Genomic DNA, 20,402 nt, shown 5'->3' with positions numbered 1-20,402 from the left:
TTTGTCTTAAGGGGGCTGAAGTTGATTCTAATCAGGGTTTGGTAAAGCATCTCTCTTGGTGTGAGGGTTACTCAGAGATGCAGTCGAGTGATATGAATGTGTCTGGACACCATTACCTGCATAGGTAGGAAAATTATGTCCAAAAAGGAGTATTTAAGGATGACAGGAAATTTTTATTATTTATCAAAGTGTGTATATCTGAAGACATCATGACAATCTATTGGAGTCTCCTGTTGGTAGTCAGGGAGAACTAGCAGGTCCTAAAAAAATGACATCAATAAAAATCACTTAAAGAGCTGACATGAGGAACAAAACTCATGTTCCCCTTGAGAATGTCATATTGCAGCTTAAGCCCACACCCTGGGCTATCTTGGCTTCGTGATGGCATCTTGCTTTGACAGCCTTTTGTTCTCTCTAGCTGATCTTTTGGCGGCCGGTATCAGCACATCAGTTAATGTGCTCTCCCTCCTGTAGGAACTGATTTGACTACAGTTCCGTTAGCTCGTATTTTCTCCCTCATTAAAGTGCCTATCTTCAGTTTGCTTGAAGGAGGTTGCCAGCCTGCAGCCACTGTTGTGCTGTGGTGCCCTTTGGCTGGTGATTAATTTCCCCAACTACACAGGGTTCATTGCCTAGTTAGATTTAGTTTTACTATCAATTTGCAGTACACTAAAATATGTATCGAGGAATGCTCCCCCATTCATCAAAAAGTCATAGCTTTAATTTAGCATTTTTATTTAGGGAGTTTGGTGGCGAGCATTGCTGTGGCTGTGTAGCCAACTTCATTTCATAGGAGCAGTAGAGACACAGTTTAAAGTTCTAGCCTTCAGTGAGCCTTTCCTGTGCTCTCGAAACCTCTATGCTGCTTCTTCATTAGGAGGATGTGGAATGTCACTACTCACAACATTTGTGAGTGAGACCCTAAGTTAAGCCAATGTATAGGTTTAGTTCTGGAGACACTAATGTTAATATTACTTGTTGTGGTACTGCCACTTAGTTTTGTTTCAGAAATCTGAATGTGTGACTCTGGATCTGATCTTTTTCATGATTTTGACAGAAGCTGGAGTTTGGGACGCTGATATAAAGGTGAATAGATAGTTGTTTCATTTAATATATCTAGACCTCCTTCTGAGATGTTTTAACCTACCATTGTCAAGGCTCATGCGGCTTTTTCACTTGCTTTAAGGGACTTGATTCTAGTTATATAGTATCTCTGAGCCCCAGTTTTTTCATCTATATAATAGAGAAGTCAGGGCTTCCCTGGTGGCGCAGTGGTTGAGAGTCCTCCTGCCGATGCAGGGGACGGGGGTTCGTGCCCCGGTCCGGGAAGATCCCACATGCCGCCGAGCGGCTGGGCCCATGAGCCATGGCCGCAGAGCCTGCGCGTCCGGAGCCTGTGCTCCGCAACGGGAGAGGCCACAGCAGTGAGAGGCCTGCGTACCACGAAAAAAAAAAAAAAAAAACGGACAAAGCCCTTTAGGGTTCCAACAGCTTGAAGGGCACTAGATTCTCCTGGAAGAATCAGGCTCTTGGTCAAGGCTAGATCCCTGAGAACTATCGGTTTTGAGGCCTTTCCCTTCCCTGTTACCAAATCAGGTTTCTCTTTAGTGCCAGCCTGAGCGTGAGCAGTAGGCCTGGAGTGATTTTACGGCTGAACCTATTTCTTTTCCTTCAACCTGGAGCCTGCCTGGGCATGTCTGTGTAACTGAAAAAGGCCTTCAGCGTAGGTGAGATAGGAGGCCAGGCTTCGAGGAAGGATAAGGTTTGGGTAGATGGAATAAAGGTGTGGTGTATGGGGAGGGGAGTAGAAACAATCCAGTTAGGAAAAAAATCAGCACTGTATTAACACGGTAGTGAAAACTCCAGTAAGTAGTATAGCAACAAGGGGAGCCTGGGCCTCACTTTTTACTCACGTACCTCCTACTGCTCCAAGAGATTTGAAGCCACCTTCGTCTAGACACACATTGTAGAACACGTCATTCATCCTACAAACACGTATTGATTGCCGGTAATGACCTCACAACAGAGGCTGGGCTACCAAGATGGAAGATCCATGACCTTCCCTCAGGGAAGACCAACATGCAAACAGTTAACTGTCATATTAAACAGTTAACTGAAAACAGCTAACAGACAAGGGGAGAGAGGATTAATTCTGTCTGATTCGGTTTCAGCGGGAAGCTCCCAGAGGAGATGCTCTTTGGCTGTAGAAGGATGAAAAGATGTCAGTCAGGAAAAGAAGAGCTCGCAGGGGAGCCCCTCCTGGGCAGAGGGCACAGCAAGGGCAGATGGGGTGGGCTGAGAGCCTGTGTGTGTGGTTACAGCACAGGGAGAACGGTTCCTGGTGAGCACAGTGTGGGGAACTGAACGGAAGGGAGAACGTGTTAAGTGCTGAGACAGGAGCGGGAGACCGGACCAAGCTGGGCTTTATTTTTGTGGGCTGTAGGGATTATAGGGTTTTTGTTGTTGTTGTCTTTTTAAAAAGAATAATTTATCGGTCGTCATAGATATCCTTTGGCCTAAACTATAGGCCAGATTTTTTCAAAAAATTTTAATTGACTTTATTTTTTAAAGCAGAACAGTTTTAGGTTCACAGCAAAATTGAGGAGAAAGTACAGAGATTTCCATACAGCATATACACCCTCCTCCACACATGCACAGCCTCCCCTGTTACTGACTTCCTCACCAAAGTGGTGCATTTTTTATGATCGATGAACCCACATTGACACATCATTATCACCTCAGTCCATAATAGTTTACATCACGGTTGATTCTTGGTGTTGTGCATTCTATGGATTTGAACAAATGTGTAATGACGTGTATCCATCATTACGGTATCATACAGAGTATTTTTACTGCCCGAAAAATCCTGTGTTCTGCCTCTCTTGCCCCTTCCTCCAGCCTCCAACCCTTGGCAACCACTACTGTCTCCATAGTTTTGTCTTTTCCAGAATGTCGTTTAGTTGGAATCATACAGTATGTAGCCTTTTCAGATTGGCTCTTTCACGGAGTAATATGCATTTCAGATTGCTCTGTCTCTTCATGACTTGATAGCTCATTTCTTTTTAGCACTGAATGATATCCCATTGCTGTATATACCACAGTTTATCCATTTACCTATTAAAGGACATGTTGATCACTTTCAACTTGTGATAATTATGAATAAAACTGCTGTAAACATCTATGTGCAGGTTTTTGTGGACAAGCAAGTTTTCAACTCCTTTGAATAAATTCCAAGGAGTGCAATTGCTGGGGATTGTATGGTAAGAGTATGTTTAGGTTTGTCTGGATCATTGGTTTTTAAACAGAGAAATAATTGGTCTTTAGTATAGAAAGAGAATCTGTAAATGTGCATATCAGTTTTTCTTTTCCACGGCTTATTTCTAGCCCTGTAGGTGCAAGTGCTGAGAGAATATCGCTCCTTAGGTGAATTGGCACCACATCAAATAAAAATTTCTAAAACTCATATTCTTCCTTCTCCAACGCAATATTTTGCTTCATGCAAATATTCATGCACATGTATGTATTCTTACACACCTCTCAATTATCTTAAGTGAGTATGAAATTATGTAGATTTACTAGATTCTTCATGGTACTTTATGTGCTAAAAAATATTTCTTGATGTTGGTTTGTTTAACAGCATGAGAGAAATAGATACACTCTTTAGGGTTGGGAGGAAACAAAAATAAAAATGAAATACACTCTTTAATTGGGTGTATTTTATAAAAAGTTTTTTAAAGTCAAGTGTGTGTATATGTGCGTATAAAGTTTATGTGAAAAAAACAGGAGCGCTTTGTTTCAGGAAGATCTTCTTTATCTGGTAGGTTGACACTTTTTAGCCTTCTTAAGTGAATTTATAAATGAAAAAGTAGTCACACTTTTACATTTTATTTGCTGTAACCTTCTTTCATCAGTATACAGCACATAGTGTATGCTGATGAACCATGTGCATTGTGTTTTTAAAATCAGAACCTTTCAGAAGAGCTGGATGTCTAAGTGGCTGCAATGGTTTAGGACATAAACTGATAAAAAGTAATTTCAATACTTTTAAACAAAATCCATTTCTCTTTGTTATATATTCCTTATGTAACACAACTATAATGAAAGATGTGGTATTTTTCTCTTTTTTTCCCTGTCTCCTCGTACCCCTGAGAAGTTAATGGTTTAAGGAAAACACTCCAAGCCTAACAGATCATGTCAAATATTTGGTTTGGTAGGATTAATATTTTACTACACAGCGACAGTGGGAGCACTGTCCTAGTTTTAGGGATGATTATGTAAACTAATGAGCCCAATCCATTAGAAAAACTTAGGCAAAGAAAAAGCTATTTATCATGTGGATTACACTGACTGCACTTAGAGGACAATGAAGTAGGTATTAAATACCTACAATGGGGTTACATTTAATTAAAGTTGCTCTTTTTGTGATGCTACAGTTAATAATTATGACACTGTGCAAACGTTTAATATTTCTTTATGAAAAAACTTAATTGGTTTATTATTTTGTGCCTTGCTCTCCACTGGCTTAGAATGGACTTTTCACTTAAGTTTACCATGGTCTCTATTTTCTTTACAACAGATAGCTGATTCACTTTGTTATAAAGCAGAAACTAACACACCATTGTAAAGCAATTATACTCCAATAAAGATGTTTAAAAAAAAAAAAGAAAAAAGTCAGTTGGCTGGGGGAGTTGTAATTGACTATCTCAGCCACTAGAGGGAGGTGACTCTAGTATTTATTCTGGGGAGAGCAGGTGTTTAATTTCTCTGATCCTGTGCCTATTCCTTGACCCTTAACCTGGAAGGACCTGTCCTTAGCATTGGGATCACTCCTGCTCCTAGCATAGAGAACAATCTCCGGGAAGGAAAAGGAAGGTAAGGACACTGGTCCAGGGCTTGGCATCTGGATATATCTGCCTGAAAATTGGGGTCCATCTACTTCCTTCAGCATAGCTCCCAGTAGATGAGCAGCTTTGTTGGGGAAAATGAGTGATTCCTCCAGAACCATTTCATGGATTAGGTCTGAAATAACAGTAACATGACTAATATTTCTAGAATATCAGGCACTGTTCTCAACACTCGAAAAATGCTAACATAATCCTAGCAACAGTCCTGGGAGGTAAGTACTCGTATTCTCATTTTATAGAATAGAAAATTAAGGCACTTTACCCAAGATCACAGAACTAATAAGGATCAATGGTGTAATTACAAACCCAGGCAGTGGCTCCAGAATCCGTGTTCTCATCCCTATGGGAGATCACTTCTCCGTACATACCCAGTTTCCCGAGCACAAAGAGACATTCGCAGAATTATGCCAAGTTTGATGCAAAGGGGAAAGGTGTTTTTGTTAAAAAAAAAACACAAAAAGAAAACTGCAGAATCAAAATTTATACCGTATTTTATCCATGAAAACATACATTTTTTTTCCACATTTTAACCTGACTCCATGTCTGAAGTCAGGTTGTGCTTAGAGTTTCATTAGAGGAATATTTGTCTGTCAACATAACATATCCACTTTATTAATTGTTAAATTTAGCATTCATAAAATTGTAATCTTTGAAAACAATTTCTGTTTTATATCTTCGCACTTCATGAGAATTCTCAAGTGTGTGTGATGACTAGTTTTAGCTATAAAGCAAAAATGTGAAATCCTTAAAACATATCTCACAGGGGAGAAAAAAAGATTTAATATGTGATTTGGCTGTATTTTAATGCATTTGATAGTATGTCAGTTGTGACTTCCAAAGGTAAGTGTTCTTAGGACCTTGATGTTTTTTAAATGGCCCTGAATTCTCTTCTTGGATTCTCAGAAGCACCTTTTAACCATGTCTCTCTCCTCCACCCCTATTTATACGTTATCTGGTTAAGGCTACTTATTTTCCCTTTAGGAAGCCAGATAAGCTCATCGAGTCTTTAAAAATAGCAACAGTATGGAATATCTGGGGAAAGCTGTTTGTCTTCAGAGTGATTTTTGCCCAGTCATTGATCAGTTGAGGTTCTCACTGCGTCACTAAAGTACGTGTCAGCCCAGAATTATTCAAGCAAACTGAGCAGAGTCTTTAATATCTGGAAATAGATACACAACAGCAATGCAGGTGTGTGGGTTTGGTTAAAACTCATATTGGCACCCAAGCATAGCCCTGTGAAAATGCTGTTTTATATGGTGAAGTGTTATTTGTTTTCCCCCACTGACATGTTGAAATCAGCTCCTTTAAGGAAAGGAATACAGTTTCAGAGAAGCTTTTTAAGAGAGTCCACAAGAGTCTGCAATTAATCACAGTCACACTAAGTAAAAGCATTTTCAACCAAGAAAGAAGGAAATGTTTTTCTAGAATAAGTAAAATATGATCAGTATTTTTACTTAAAATAAAAGAATTTTTATACTGTTTATCTTAAATATGTTTTAAATGATATTTGTATTCCATGTCTCATTTTCATTAATTTTTTTTTTTAAATCTGTAGTCAGTGCTAGAAAAGTCAGGCTGACTCTCTCTCACTCACATACACACGCGCGCGCACACACACACACACACACACACACACACACTGACAATTTTGCTTTTGTCGCTTTTCTCTAGATCTCTACCTTAGGGCATTTCTCTGCTATCTGGCAAGTGCACACAGGTTTCATAGGAAGAAGCATAAGAAGTGAAATTCAGACTTAGAGTCTGCCAGTTGCTGACAGCTCTATGGAAGGTTCATTGTGACAAGAAGTTAAAATAATTTCATAAGGTGAAATTTATGGATCGTCAGTGAATTTCTGTTACTTATGCTTTGCTTATTCTCTTTAACCAAAGAAAGAAAAATAAATTTTTATATGGCCTTGGAAATACTATGAGTTTTGTTTTGAAATCAATAATAAATTTTAATTAGAAGTATATTCTATTTATGAAGTCAGTTTTCACACCCAAATTTAAAGAGCCATGTGACCACAACTATTCTGTATTCCTTCATCTCTCAGGTGATGATACATTTATGTGGTCATATTTCTCTATGAGATTTTGTTTTAAAGTTACTTAACCACTCTTGGAAACTTTGAGATATGAATCTATACTAGAGTTTCCAGGAATCTGACAGGTAGATTAGATATGATTTCACTGGCAAAGGCGATGTTATTGTTTTATTTACTGGGCTATTTGTAGGAAAATAACATAGATTTTAGTTATTCCCTCTGGAAATGCCAAGTCTTTGGATGATGCCAAGTAAAAATAAACAAGGTTCAGAATTGTTGCAGTGAAAGCTTCTCAAGACATGATGACTCTGAAATGTAGGACCTTAAATTCCGATATCATTCAAAGAAGCAGTTATGCCTTAATCTCCTCTGAGGTGGCCAATGGCATAGGAGAAAGACACATTTTTGTGGTACTTAGTATGCATTTATAAAACCTGGCTGTCTGGTTTACATACTCTGGTCTGTTCATCTGTTCATTGTTTCCCACTTGTTCTCTCATTTGCTTCCCTTGGAAGCAGCACATTGAAAAAATCAATAATTTATGGCGTGGCACTTACTTATGAGACATCACAAAGACTTCTTAACTCCTTCCTTTCCAAAATTGTCCTTGTTTGCCTACTTATGCTAACCAGTGGGCTCAACCCATTGATCACCTGTTGACAGGTGGGTATTAGATCCACTCAGAACTTCCATGCCTTGACTTATATCAATATTTTTAAAACACATACTAAAAAGGCCTTTGTGATTTGTGGGATTGGGCCAGAGCTTTCCATTTATGAAAATTATATGCAGCAGGCTTTGCTCCCCAGAAAGGCTGAAAGTAACAAACAATACCTCATGTTTTATGTACTCTATGGATACCTGGCAACTCACTGAATTACACATAGTCACCCCTCGGTACCCACAGGGGATTAGTTCCAGGACCCACCACGGGCACCACAATCTGTGGACGCTCATGTCCCTTTTATGAAATGGTGTTAGGATGGTGGGCCCTCTGTATCCATGGATGGTGAAACAGTGGTTACGGAGAGCTGGCTATATCTGATCCCATTTCTGGGACAGAGTCAGTAAGTGGATCTATGAGAGCCATGAATTCTGCAGTTATGTTTTTAAAGCAGTGGTACTAGACTCTAATAAAGGATAAATAGAAGGAAAAGATTATTTTGAAGGGGAGAGAAAGGATTTTGATAGTATCAAATGCCATTGAAGATGTTCAGTTTTAGCCCCTGGCAATTTATAGTTTAGTGTTTGTGAACAACTGAAGGTTATCCCTCCCCGAGCCTCCACCAGAGGTAGCCCAAGCCTTCCTGCTTTTTCTGTGTGTTTTGCATCAGGCGGTGTTATTTTGAAGGTAGAGTTGTTTCGGGGAAGATGAGTTGGCAGCAAGGCAAATTGATATAATCGTGGAGCAAGTTGCTAAAGACCAGGAAATAACTGTTAAAACTTACAGTGTTCTTTCATATATATTAAAACAACAATAGCAGAAATAAAAGACTGAAATAAATCACTTAGGAGGAACTGTGTTCAGTTTTCTATGATGCCTACAAATCCTTTTCTGTATGCATATGTGATTTCATATGATTATAGTCATACTATAGTTAAACTTTTTCACTTGTCTTTTTCAAGTTACAAATAACCATGCTTTTATATAATCTATAATGATCACTTTTGGTGGCTGCATAATTATTAAATAAGTCTTCTACCCTTGATGCTTGTGTGGAAACTAAGAGACGGTAGAATCTATATCAGGGCAAGGTTTTGCATCTTCACTTCTGGTTTTCTCTAATGAAAAGCAGGGGGGAGATGGCATGATGGCCACCTCTTGTTGGGAAGCTTGTCTCCAGATTCTGATTGGTACCCTCGTCCACTGAACTCAGACTCCTGCAGTCAGGGGTGGACTCTGCCCCACAGCTACTCCTTGTACCTTTCTCTAAAACTTTCAATCCTCTTGAAAATGTAAACCCAGCTATGTGGAGAAAAGGGAACCCTTCTACACTGTTGATGGGAATGCAAATTGGTGCAGCCACTATGCAAAACAATATGGAGTTTCCTTAAAAAACTAAAAATAGAGTTTCCATATGATCCAGCAATCCCACTCCTGGGCATATATCCAGAAAAGGTGAAAACTCTAATTCGAAAAGATATATGCACTCCAGTGTTCATAGAGGCACTATTTACAATAGCCAAGGCATGGAAGCAACTTGAATGTCCATCAGCAGATGAACGGATAAAGAAGATGTGACATATATATGTATGTATATACACATAATGGAATATTACTCAGTCATAAAAGAGAATGAAATAATGCTATTTGCAGCAACATGGATGGACCTAGAGGTTATCATGCTAAGTGAAGTAAGTCAGAGAAAGACAAATATCATATGATATCAATTAAATGTGAAATCTAAAAGAATGATACAAATTAAAAACAGAAATAGACTCACAGACACGGAAAACCAACTTGTGGTTACCAAAGGGGAAGGAGGGGAGGGATAAATTAAGAATCTGGGGTTAACAGATACACACTACTATATGTAAACTAGATAAACAGCAGGGACCTACAGCATCACACAGGGAACTATACTCAATATCTTGTGATAACCTATAATGGAAAAAAATCTGAAAAAGTATATATATATATATATGTGTGTGTGTGTGTGTGTGTGTGTGTGTGTGTGTGTGTGTGTGTGTGTGTGTGTGTGTGTGTGTGTGTGTGTGTATGTATGTATGTATGTATGTATGTATGTAGAACTGAATCACTTTATTGTACACCTGAAACATTATAAATCAACTATACTTCAATTAAAAAAAAGGAAAATATAAACCCAGCTAAATAGTCGCATCTTCAATATTATCAACTGAAACATTAATCCTTAGCTAAACCCTCAGATGGGATTGGTTGACTGGAATAAGAGCAGGACTGAGATGTAGGAATGGGCATTTGCCAAAGAGGAATAGAGGTGCTAGGACAGGAGATGGACAGAGGAGGCTGATTGTCCAGGGTTGCTTGGATCAGCTGTGTCTGTTCACCTTTGCAGCTCCTCTTAAATAGGATGGAAGGTTTTGCTGTGGAAGCTTACATAGCTGAGCTGGGGGCCCCGGGCTGCGAGGAGGTCGTCAGCAGGTTGCACACCTTGAGCGCTACCGCTGTGGTTCTCTCGCTTCTCCTCTGATCACAGCAGTGAGTTGTTTGTGCTGATCATGTCCCCAGTAAGACTGAGTTTCCAGCCTCAGATAAAGGTCACCCTGCCTGAGTTCCAGTTTTTAGTCACTTTTTTCAAGGAAGACAAAGTAACTTTACTTCAGGCATATTTGTTGTGAAGGAAAAGTCAAAAGCTGATAGTGTTTTTTGATTCATTTCTTAGTGATTAAAATCTGCCTAAAAATCATAGACTTAAATTTCTATTGTTCTTTTTATTAATCATCATGAAGGCTGTCAATAATGGCAGTGCTTTAAAAGAAAAACCATCCAACCAGTTGACAAAAGCCAACATGGTTTTGGAAGCATCCCCCTAGGGCTTGTGGGGAGAAACCCACAAGCTTTCTATTAGGGAAATAGAAAAATAATCGGTTTAGGGTTTTGTTTTTTTTTTCTAACTAACTTTAGAAAATAATGTATGTGCATCCATGCATTCTGTTGAGTATATACTGTGTACTCTGAGGCATACACAGATGAATAAAAACTGACCTTGTACTTGGAGAGCTTAAAGCCTAGTGGAGAGTTGGACCTATAAACACGTCATCGTGCGCAGTAGAATGAATGCTATAAAAGAGGAATGTATGTGCATAAAACGCTTTGGCGATCCAGGAGAAAAAACACTCAAGCATGCGAGAGAAAGTTAGGCAGACTGTGCTTGAGAGGTGACCTTTCAGTTCACACTTGAAAGATGAGCAGAAGTTTTCCAGGCAGATGAGGTAGAAATTCTAGAAACGGAACAGGATGTACAAAGGCAATGAGGTATGGCAGAGCTACTGTGTCTGGGGAGCTTCAAGTGATTCAATATTTCTGACAAGTACATATTTTACTCTTACTGGAGCATAAAGCACGAAGGGGCACATGTCAAAGGATGAGGCAGGAGAGATAACAAGGGACTGCACTATCGAGTATTCCATTTAAAGAGATTTTGATTTTCCTATGAAAAACCTCTAAAACCTTAATGTAGATAAGAATCCCCTAGGCACTTTGGTAGAATGCACATTCCTGGGCCTCACATTCCTGAAATCCTAAATCAGGGGGTTTGGAGAAGCCTCCCCAAATCTGCATTTCTAACAAGCAATCCAGGTAATTCAAGCATAGTAGGACAGAAACCATCCTTGAAGAAATGTTGCTTGCAGCAGTGGGGAGCTACTGAATCTTGTTTCATGGGAGAGTGAAATGATTATATACATACGATGGAGCTGGGCAGCTCTGGAAGAATAATTTGGAGTGGGGAGCAGGGAGGGAATGGAATTAACCCAGGCAGGAGGTAATGGAGGCCACGACCAGGGTGAGGCCAGTAGGGAGAAAACCGGAAATACCGTTGTTCTTTTATCACTTTATATACAGTAAAAGCTTTCCCAATTTACTTTTCTCCCATTTTCTAATTTTCCAAACTAGTGTATTTTTCTGCCACTTTTGAGTGGGATTTTCTCTTTCTCCTCAGTTTTCTATTTCTGCCATGTACATGTCATCGGCCCTTGTTCTTCTTTAACCTTGATATATTAGCATTCTTTAGAATTCTGTGTCCTAAGAGCCACTGGTAGAGATAATTCTTGTTTCATGTTGATAGATGTTCATCCATCTCCCATCTATCACTATAATGGATGACATGATTGGCTATTGTTGTAGCTCTTATTGACTGGAATAACTTATTTTTGAAAGTTTGTTGATCCCTTTGAAGATTAATATGGTTGTCTTCTATGACATGTATGACAATACATTGGTTCAAAGAATATTTCCATGGTTGGTACCAGAAACTTGGTCGCAGCCTTTCAGTCCTCAGAGTCTAGCTAAGTAAAGGCAGTAAAATCTGAGTTATCTAGCCTCATATAGAGTAATGTTTCTATGTGTTGGGGGGGAGGGGATCCCAAATTATAGCTAATATAATTCTTGGAAATTAAGAACATCACCCATATTTGGCTAATATTAAAACTGAGCGTGCTTTAAAGAGTATATGACTTTTCTGAGCAATGAAAGAAGACAGCTTTCATCTGCGGCTCAGTGAAGGGAAGCAGGTCTGGAATTCAAAACTGCTCACATAAAATGCACAGCCTGACCAATCTGCAAGTAATAACATATATATTCAACCCAAAACAAAGCTCAGTATGGATTTATAGCCCAGTCAGCTTTGCAAATACCCATTTGCCCAGTTGCCATAGACAGGTAAGGTTTTATTGTCTGGAAAAGAGATATTTTTCATTTTTATTTATAAAATTCCCGAGAGTAGAGAAGACTCCTTTTTTAAAGCAATTTTAGTATATATTTCTAAGGCTTGTAGAGCTTTTACATAATGCATTAATTTTGTTTGTCAAAAAACAGCAATCAAATTTGGGGGTTAAGGTGTGTGTCTTAAGTTTGTAAACGCTTCTAAGTATTCGTAAGTTCTCAGGCACTTGAACTTTCAGGTCCTGATAAGGCTGTCAAATAAGGGATTTTTCCTAATTAAAACTAATATAGACTTATTATTAAAAAGTATAAAGAGAATAAAATCACCATAATCCCATACTCAGAAATGTCCACTAAAAATGCTTTGTTTACTTCCATCTCTTTTATTCATGTACATTCATATTTACGACATTGTAAATAATTTAGATCATAGAACTCCATTTCTTCCTTTTTAAAAAATAAATATTTCAGGAGCATTTACCACTTGTTACATATTTTTAAAAAGCATTGTTTTAGTTTCCTATGGCTACTGTAACAAATACCAACAAACGAAGTGGCTCAGAACAACATATATTTATTCTCTAATAGTTCTGTAGGGTCTAAAGTCAGTTTCACTAGGCTGAAATCATGGTGTCAGCAGGGCTGAGGTCCCTCTAGAAACACTAGAATCTGTTTCCTTGCCTTTCCCAGTTACTAGAGCTGCATTCCTTGTATTCGTTGACTCTGGATCTTTCCTCTATCTTCAAAACCATCAGCATAGCATCTTGCTCTAGTGTCATATTACATTCTTCTATAATCAAATCTCCTTCTGCCTCCCTCTTATAAGACATTTGTGATTACATTTAGGCCCCACCTGGATAATATAGGATAATCTCCTTGTTGCGATATCCTTAATTTAATCACATCCGCAAAATTCCTATTAAGGTAACATATTTACAGGTTCAAGGAATTAGAACCTCGTATGTTTGGAATGCATTACGCTTTCTACCACAATGGTCTTTATTGGTTTTATGATAGTTCACTTTATGGCTGTTCAGTATTTATTAACAGTTGCCCTTGTCTTGTGCCTTTGGGTTTTTCCCAATGTTATACTATTACAAGGAATTCTAAGATTAATTTTCATATGCATAGATTTTTGTGCATTTACTCAATTAGATTTGTGTAATTTCTAGAATGTGGACTTAGTTCAAATATATATGTGTGTGTATATTATTTATATGTATATATGCACACATATACATTTATATGTAAATATCTGTGTATATGTACACATACGTCTATATGCATGTGCATATGTGTAGTGTGTGTGTTTTCATTCTCCAGATTACTTTCCAGAAAGTTGGTAAAGCATATTTATCTCCTTGTGCTCTCACCAGCATTGAGTATTACCTTTTTATTAGTCTTTGCCAGTTAAACAGGTAAAAAATATCTGATTGATGTTTTAATTACATTTCTATGATTTATGAAAAGTGAAAATATTATCACTTTTTATGCTTAACATCATATTTATTCTCCTATGAGTTAATATTTCTTTTAAAATTTTGTTGTTCAAATAACGTATGCTAATGCATATATAAGGAATCTAAAAAAAGGGTACTGAGAACGGACTTGAGGACACTGAGGGGAAGGGGAAGCTGGGACGAAGTGATAGAGTGGCATGGACATATATACACTATCAAATGTAAAATAGATAGCTAGTGGGAAGCAGCCACATAGCACAGGGAGATCAGCTCGGTGCTTTGTGACAACCTAGAGGGGTGGGATGGGAGGAGGGAGGCTCAAGAGGGAGGGGATATGGGGATATATGTACACGTATAGCTGGTTCACTTTGTTGTACAGCAGAAACTAACACAACATAATAAAGCAATTATACTCCAATAAAGATGTAAAAAAAAAAAGTTTAAACACACCTAAATTGAAACAAAATGAAAGGTTAACATTCAGAAAAAAATTTTTGTTGTTATAAAAATGATGTAAATTAATAAATCCAATGATTGAAGCTTGCTTGAGAATTCCTTGGTTAAAAAATTTTGTGTCTTCACTGACACATTATCCTCTGATTTGTGGAATAATTTGAGTCAACTTTAAGAATGCAATAAAATTCTGATTTCTACAGAAGCACATGGTTTCTACCCCTGTCTGTATATGTTCCCTATGCGGTACTTCAATGGAAATTTTTGCGTCTTATTTTAATGGGATAATTTTCAATAACTTTAGATGCCTGACCTGGAAAAATATTCAAGAAAAGAAGAACTGATAAATTAACCTTAATCTTATATTACAGAAAGGTCTTAGTGTCAGCTACTAAAGGGCTAAATATAACCACACTGACCCACTTAATTGACACTTCTTATAATTGCACTGTAATTCATGCTCGGGAGCTGGATGAGAAATGATGTACCTTAGACCAAGCTTCTGGATCAAGAAACACCATGTCCTTGAAGTTAACTCCAGATTGAGAGTCTAATGTAATGATTAGTGTCTGAGGTTCACTGTTACTCAAAAAGCATTTTGGATTTCATACAAACTAGTTAGACGCATATTTACATGTGTCTACGGATACACAGCTACATGTGCGTGGTCTCTTTTCTGAGATTTTGAAATCTGAGGCAGTAGACCTGTCTAACAGGTACAGTGTATATAAATAATGGTATGGGCTCATGAAATTCCAAGAGGAATAGACAGAAAGGGCTTTTTAAAACAGGTAAGGGGTCTGTCTTAAAAATACTTGCTTTCAAGTATCTTTCTAACCCTGAGCAAATTCTTCCTCCCTTTATCCCTTGTCTTAACATTCATCCTAATGGTGTATTGAGGATTAAAAGATGGAGATACAGCCCCTGCCCTCACGGAGCTCTTACTCTAAGGGGGAGTGATCTGCAAACATACAGATTCTGATATGGTGGGGGAACACTTTTCATGCAGGAGCTCTCAGGTGCAGAGCTCAATAGAGGGATACCTAACCCAGTAGGGGCAAGGAGGCTCATAGGAAGGCTGTCTACAGTAAGTGGCAAGGAAGTTTGGTCTTAAAGCAGTCTAGAAGTTAGCCTTCCTATTTGTCAGATGTTGCCGTTGGTCTCGAAGCATTGCTGTCTGCTCCATAATTGGATTGCTTAGCTCTGTTAGAGGCCAGTGCTCTGCTTGGTTTATTGATGGATCTTGCAGACGGCTGATTTCGAGCGGAGAGACACACTCTCCTCTGTTTCTCTCGCAGTAGTCTCCTTCCTGCAGGATGACCCCCTCCAGCCCTGTAAGTATGACACATTTTCTAGCAGCCTAACTCCTCTCCCAGGGGAGATTAGGCTATGGGGCTTCTCCCAGGACCCTGCTTGAGAGTCACTGATAGGGTAGACAGAGTGCTAGGGTAATATGCTTACAATCAGTGATTCTGAAACCCTCCCTGGTCCTGTGAGCTGGGCTGCCACCATGCATATTCTTTTTTCTTTAAATTAATTTTTATTGGAGTACAGTTGATTTACAATGTTGTGTTAGTTTCTGCTGTACAGCAAAGTGAATCCGTTATACATATACATATATCCACTCTTTTTTAGATTCTATTCCCATATAGGTCATTACAGAGTACTGAGTAGAGTTCCCTGTGCTATACAGTTATCTGTTTTATATATAGCAGTGTGTATATGTCAGTCCCACTCTCTCAGTTTATCCCTCCCTCCCTTTTCCCCCTTTTCTACATCTGGGACTCTATTTCTGTTTTGCAAATAGGTTCATTTGTACCATTTTTTTAGATTCCACATATAGCGATAATCATATATTTGTCTTTCTCTGTTTGACTTCACTCAGTATGACAATCTCTAGGTGCATCCATTTCGCGGCAAATGGCACCATCATATGTTCTAATCTACTTATCTTTTGTACAAATCAAGGAGTCACTAATTTGGGAGAAAAGTGCTTCATTTCCCATGTCTATCTGTTCTCTCCTCTTTAATTTTGTGAAGTTAATGGTTATTTGCTACATTTTCTGAGCCTCTGATCCTCCTGGGGTCCAGGGAACACCTGAGGAAAATATCACATTCTCTCCCCATTCTGGCTCGTATTTAGTCTGTCCTTTCCTCTCTCGGACCTCGTCCTTCAACCTGCCCTTGTGGATTATGTACTTCTCTACTTAACCTATCAGGAAAGAGAAATCAGTTTTATTTGGTTTCCTTTGTTTTATCTATTCCCTTTAGAAATCTGAATCTCTCTTGCCTTATGGTATTGTTTAAAAATGATTTTTAATATTCCCAGCACGATGTAACCCTACTTATTATCCATCTCTTAGCTTTTCAGCATTCAGATCTATCCCTACAAGTTAATTTTCATTGATCTTTTTTTATCTTCCTTCACATTTTAGCAATGTAAGCAAAAAAATTTGCTCAGTAATTCTAGAAGAGCTTTCTTACAACCCGTTCCCATTAAGGCAACTTTCTTTACATTTGTAGCCCAGCTTTTAAGCTTTATTTCTTAAGGTATACAGAGATTACAAGCATTGCTCATTCAGGATGGGCAACGTGCTCTTCACACTCCTATACTCAAAACTCTCAAGACAGCATTTAGAAGATGACCAAAGTACACTTGTAGGTATGGACAGCCTTGGGGATGTAGTCTCTTCTGGGTACTCTGATGACAAGAGTGGACAGAGATCAAAGTAAATTTATAGCAGAATCCCCAGACGAGGCCATGATCAGAATACATTTTGAAACTCAGTATTAATTCCACTTGCCCTCGTATCTCTTCATTGGACACAGCCTCATGGCCAGCGTGTCAGTGCAGGGAGCTGACAGCTTCCCAGGCCTCACGCTTACACTAGAAGACTTAATCTCCTATAGTGTCTAAGTTCAAGGCGAGGCTCCAGGGATATTAACCTTAATGCTGTTCTGTGTAGGGTGAAGGAAACCCTACTAAATAAGCATGGGTCAGCGGATGGAACATAGACAGGAGAATTCAAGTCAGTGAAAAGAACCTGGAATTTTGTATATGTAGGAGAGGGGTGAACAGTGAAGAATTTGACCCTTCATTAAATACTTACCTCATCATAAGCTAGCATTTCAGGAGCTTGACAAGCTTATTTTTCAATCTCATTCACCTTTCTCATAAAAACAATGACTGATAATATCAACCTGATTAAATGAATGAGCATTCTGGATCACAAAACTTGTCCACGGCCGTATAGGCTTAGTTGTTGTGCAATAAGTAGAAAATCTGACTGGCTATTTGTATAATGACCTAGATCAGCTGTAGTCTTAAGAATTTCCAATAATCTCAATTCCTTCTTAGTTCCGTAGCCAGAGTTTTACTGCATTTGCAACTAAAATATGCTTTAGTTTCTGCTCATATAATTATTTTGTCTGTAGAAAAATGTCAGCAGTTCTGACAATTTTAATTCTTGTATTTGCTGACTGCATTACCTTCTGAATCATAAGTTCCCAAATCAAGTCAAACAGGTTAGAAGACAAGTTACACTTCAGTGTCACACCTACTCCTACTCTTAAAGCAGTGTGGGAATATATCAGCCACTTTCACTGTATTAACTAATTCATTTCGGCTCTTCACTCACTTTACCAATTTTTATTTTTCATTTTGGATACAACCCCAATTCTTGAAGCCTTTGAAGTGCAAAAAGCATTAAAGTAAACATTAAATGTTTAAAGTAAACATTAAAGTAGTTTAGAATACTCAGGTCTTTACCCAGCACCTTGAGAATCTGCACGGTGGATTCCCCAAAATGTACAGGGTGGAGAGAGTTATGACATCTGCTGCCCACAGACCAAAATATGTATTATTCAGTCAAGAGAAGAAATTAATGTTTTATTGATTTATCCATTTTATTGCTATCATTTTTATGGGTGTTGCCCACATATGTAGGCTTTTCTGGAAGGACCATGGAGGATATGAGAGTTGGTGGTGCAGAGTTGCCCCAGAGTTGAATCATCCAGAACTTGACTCTCACCCACTGTATCACTACAGTTTACCTCTCGTCAAACACCCACACAGGAAGTCCTTGTTTCAGCCTTTTTCATCTTTGCATTTGAAGGTCCTTCCACATGGTAGTTATTTCAGTATTCAAGGACAGCTGTTGCTTGTTCCCTAAATCTTTTCTTTTCCACATTCACCAGAGTTCCTTCAACCCACAATTTACATAGCACACTTTCAAGTCCCCTTTCACCAGCTTCATTTTTCTGCTCTGAGCAGCCTCTGATATGTAATTATCTGGATACCTAAAAAGTGAGCAGAAAAATTTTTCCCTGGGCTTATCTTTGGGGATGGGGTAGGGGGTAGGATTCAAAGAGAGTTTCCCCTGGATTTGGTTGTGACATTTCTTAAAGCCATGTTAAGACCTGAAGAATGTTAGCCTAACACTTCTGTTTCCAGTTACAGAATATAGATAAAAATGAATCAATAAGAGAAAGTCTTCAGAATTTAAAAATATCCTCCTGGGATTCTTAAAAATTCAGGATTCTTTGAGAAACTCAATTGACCTGCTAAAACTGATAAATTTCAGGGCATCTTGAAAGAAAGAATAGATACCTGAGCATCTGAAGTATCTCCATTCGAAAAGCATGTCTTGAACGCTTACATAAATCAGGAACTGTCAGATCGTAGAGGTAAAGAGATCAATAAAACATGACTTTAGCCTTGAGGAAGCTCATAGACTAACAGGAAAGGCAGCAGTAAGCAGTCAATTGTAATACAGTGTGACCAGCACCCCTGTAGAGGCATCTTCAGAGTGCCATGAAAGTAGAGAGTATGATGTAGGATGCCCTCTGCTCCAGTCTTGCATCTCTCTGCATGGTATTCTTTTAGCTTCTGCATCTTGCCAACATTTATGTGCATCGTGCTCTAGACACTGCATGATGGGCTTTATGTATGTCATCTCATTTATGTGTGTGAACCTCTTAGAGGTTGGTCCTATCATGGACCCCATAAAAACAGGGAAAATGGGCAGACATTAAGTGACTTGCTTAAGGTCACAGTAAGTGTTGGATGCAGAATTCAAACCCAAGATTCTTGCTCTTAAGCAATGCTCTATACTACCTATCTCAGAGAAAGACTTTATCTAGAGTGGTGGTTCTCAACCAGGAGCAATTTTGCACCCCCAAGGAACATTTGGCAATGTCTGTAGACATTATTGATGATCACAACTGGCATCTATTGGGGAGTGATCATGGAGGCTGCTAAACATCCTGCAATGCACAAGACAGTCCTCCAAACAAAAAATTATCCAGGCTAAAATGTCAACAGTGCTGAGGTTGGGAAGCTCTGCTCTGGAGTATGGTACTATCTTTGTGTCAGCCTTTAAAAATTACTTTTTTGGATATTTAAAAGCTTTTTTTTAAGAGAAGACATGGCTTAGTATGGGGCAAAAAATATTGGACCAAGTCCCTAAGTATCTGGTGAAGTGTATTTTGCCATGTAAAATTGAGAAAATATTGTCTTCTTTGTCTACCTCTGTAGATTTCAAGGATCTGAGGAGGCCCATCAGAAATTCTTAGAGTGCTTGGGGTGAAAATATTTCTGGGGGGCCCCAGAATTAAAGAGCATCTCAAAGTAGACTCCTGTTCCTTGTTTAGCCCCATCCCTTGTCAGCTGACCCCCCCATCCCCTTTTTCCTCACCCTTATCTTTCTATAAGCAAGTTTGTTCCTAGTATTTACTGATTGAACTAAACCATGTTTTAAACGTTATTTTTGATTAAACATTTTTTTAAATTTATTATCTCTTGACATATTACACCAGATTAAAGTAGCTAATTTAAATTCTAGTGTTTTCTTTATATACTTAATCATAAGCATTGGTGGGTTTGGAGAGTTATTGGAATCCTGTGGTTTTCTTCGAAATGAATAACAGTAACATTCGTTCAACCTCCCCTTCATTCCTTCCTTTCAAAGTCTTAACACTCATGGCAGGAAAATGATTCTAGCATTGGTTAACTAAGTGCCAGGTCGTATCTTCACAGGGAGTGGTTGACCAGTCCCTAGATAGGGTGAAGCCAGACAGGTGTGCGCTGTAGCAATTCATCAAATGGATGTAAACTCATAAATTCAGTTTACTGAGGTTTTAGGTGAGTGTGGCATTCCCTCGTCGTGCTTTTCCT

At 38.6% G+C, this 20,402-nt stretch overlaps 1 protein-coding gene across 2 annotated transcripts in view; it reads left to right on the top strand.

Annotated features, from left to right (window-relative positions):
* Window positions 1-20,402, top strand: part of MAST4 (microtubule associated serine/threonine kinase family member 4) — a 585,627-nt gene that overhangs the window by 401,111 nt on the left and 164,114 nt on the right. The gene's annotated exons all lie outside the window — the stretch shown is intronic.

This window comes from Lipotes vexillifer, unplaced genomic scaffold (genome assembly GCF_000442215.2).
Source record: "Lipotes vexillifer unplaced genomic scaffold, Lipotes_vexillifer_v1.1 scaffold241, whole genome shotgun sequence".
Classification (NCBI taxonomy): Eukaryota; Metazoa; Chordata; class Mammalia; order Artiodactyla; family Lipotidae; genus Lipotes; species Lipotes vexillifer.
This window is presented reverse-complemented; position numbering and strand designations above follow the sequence as displayed.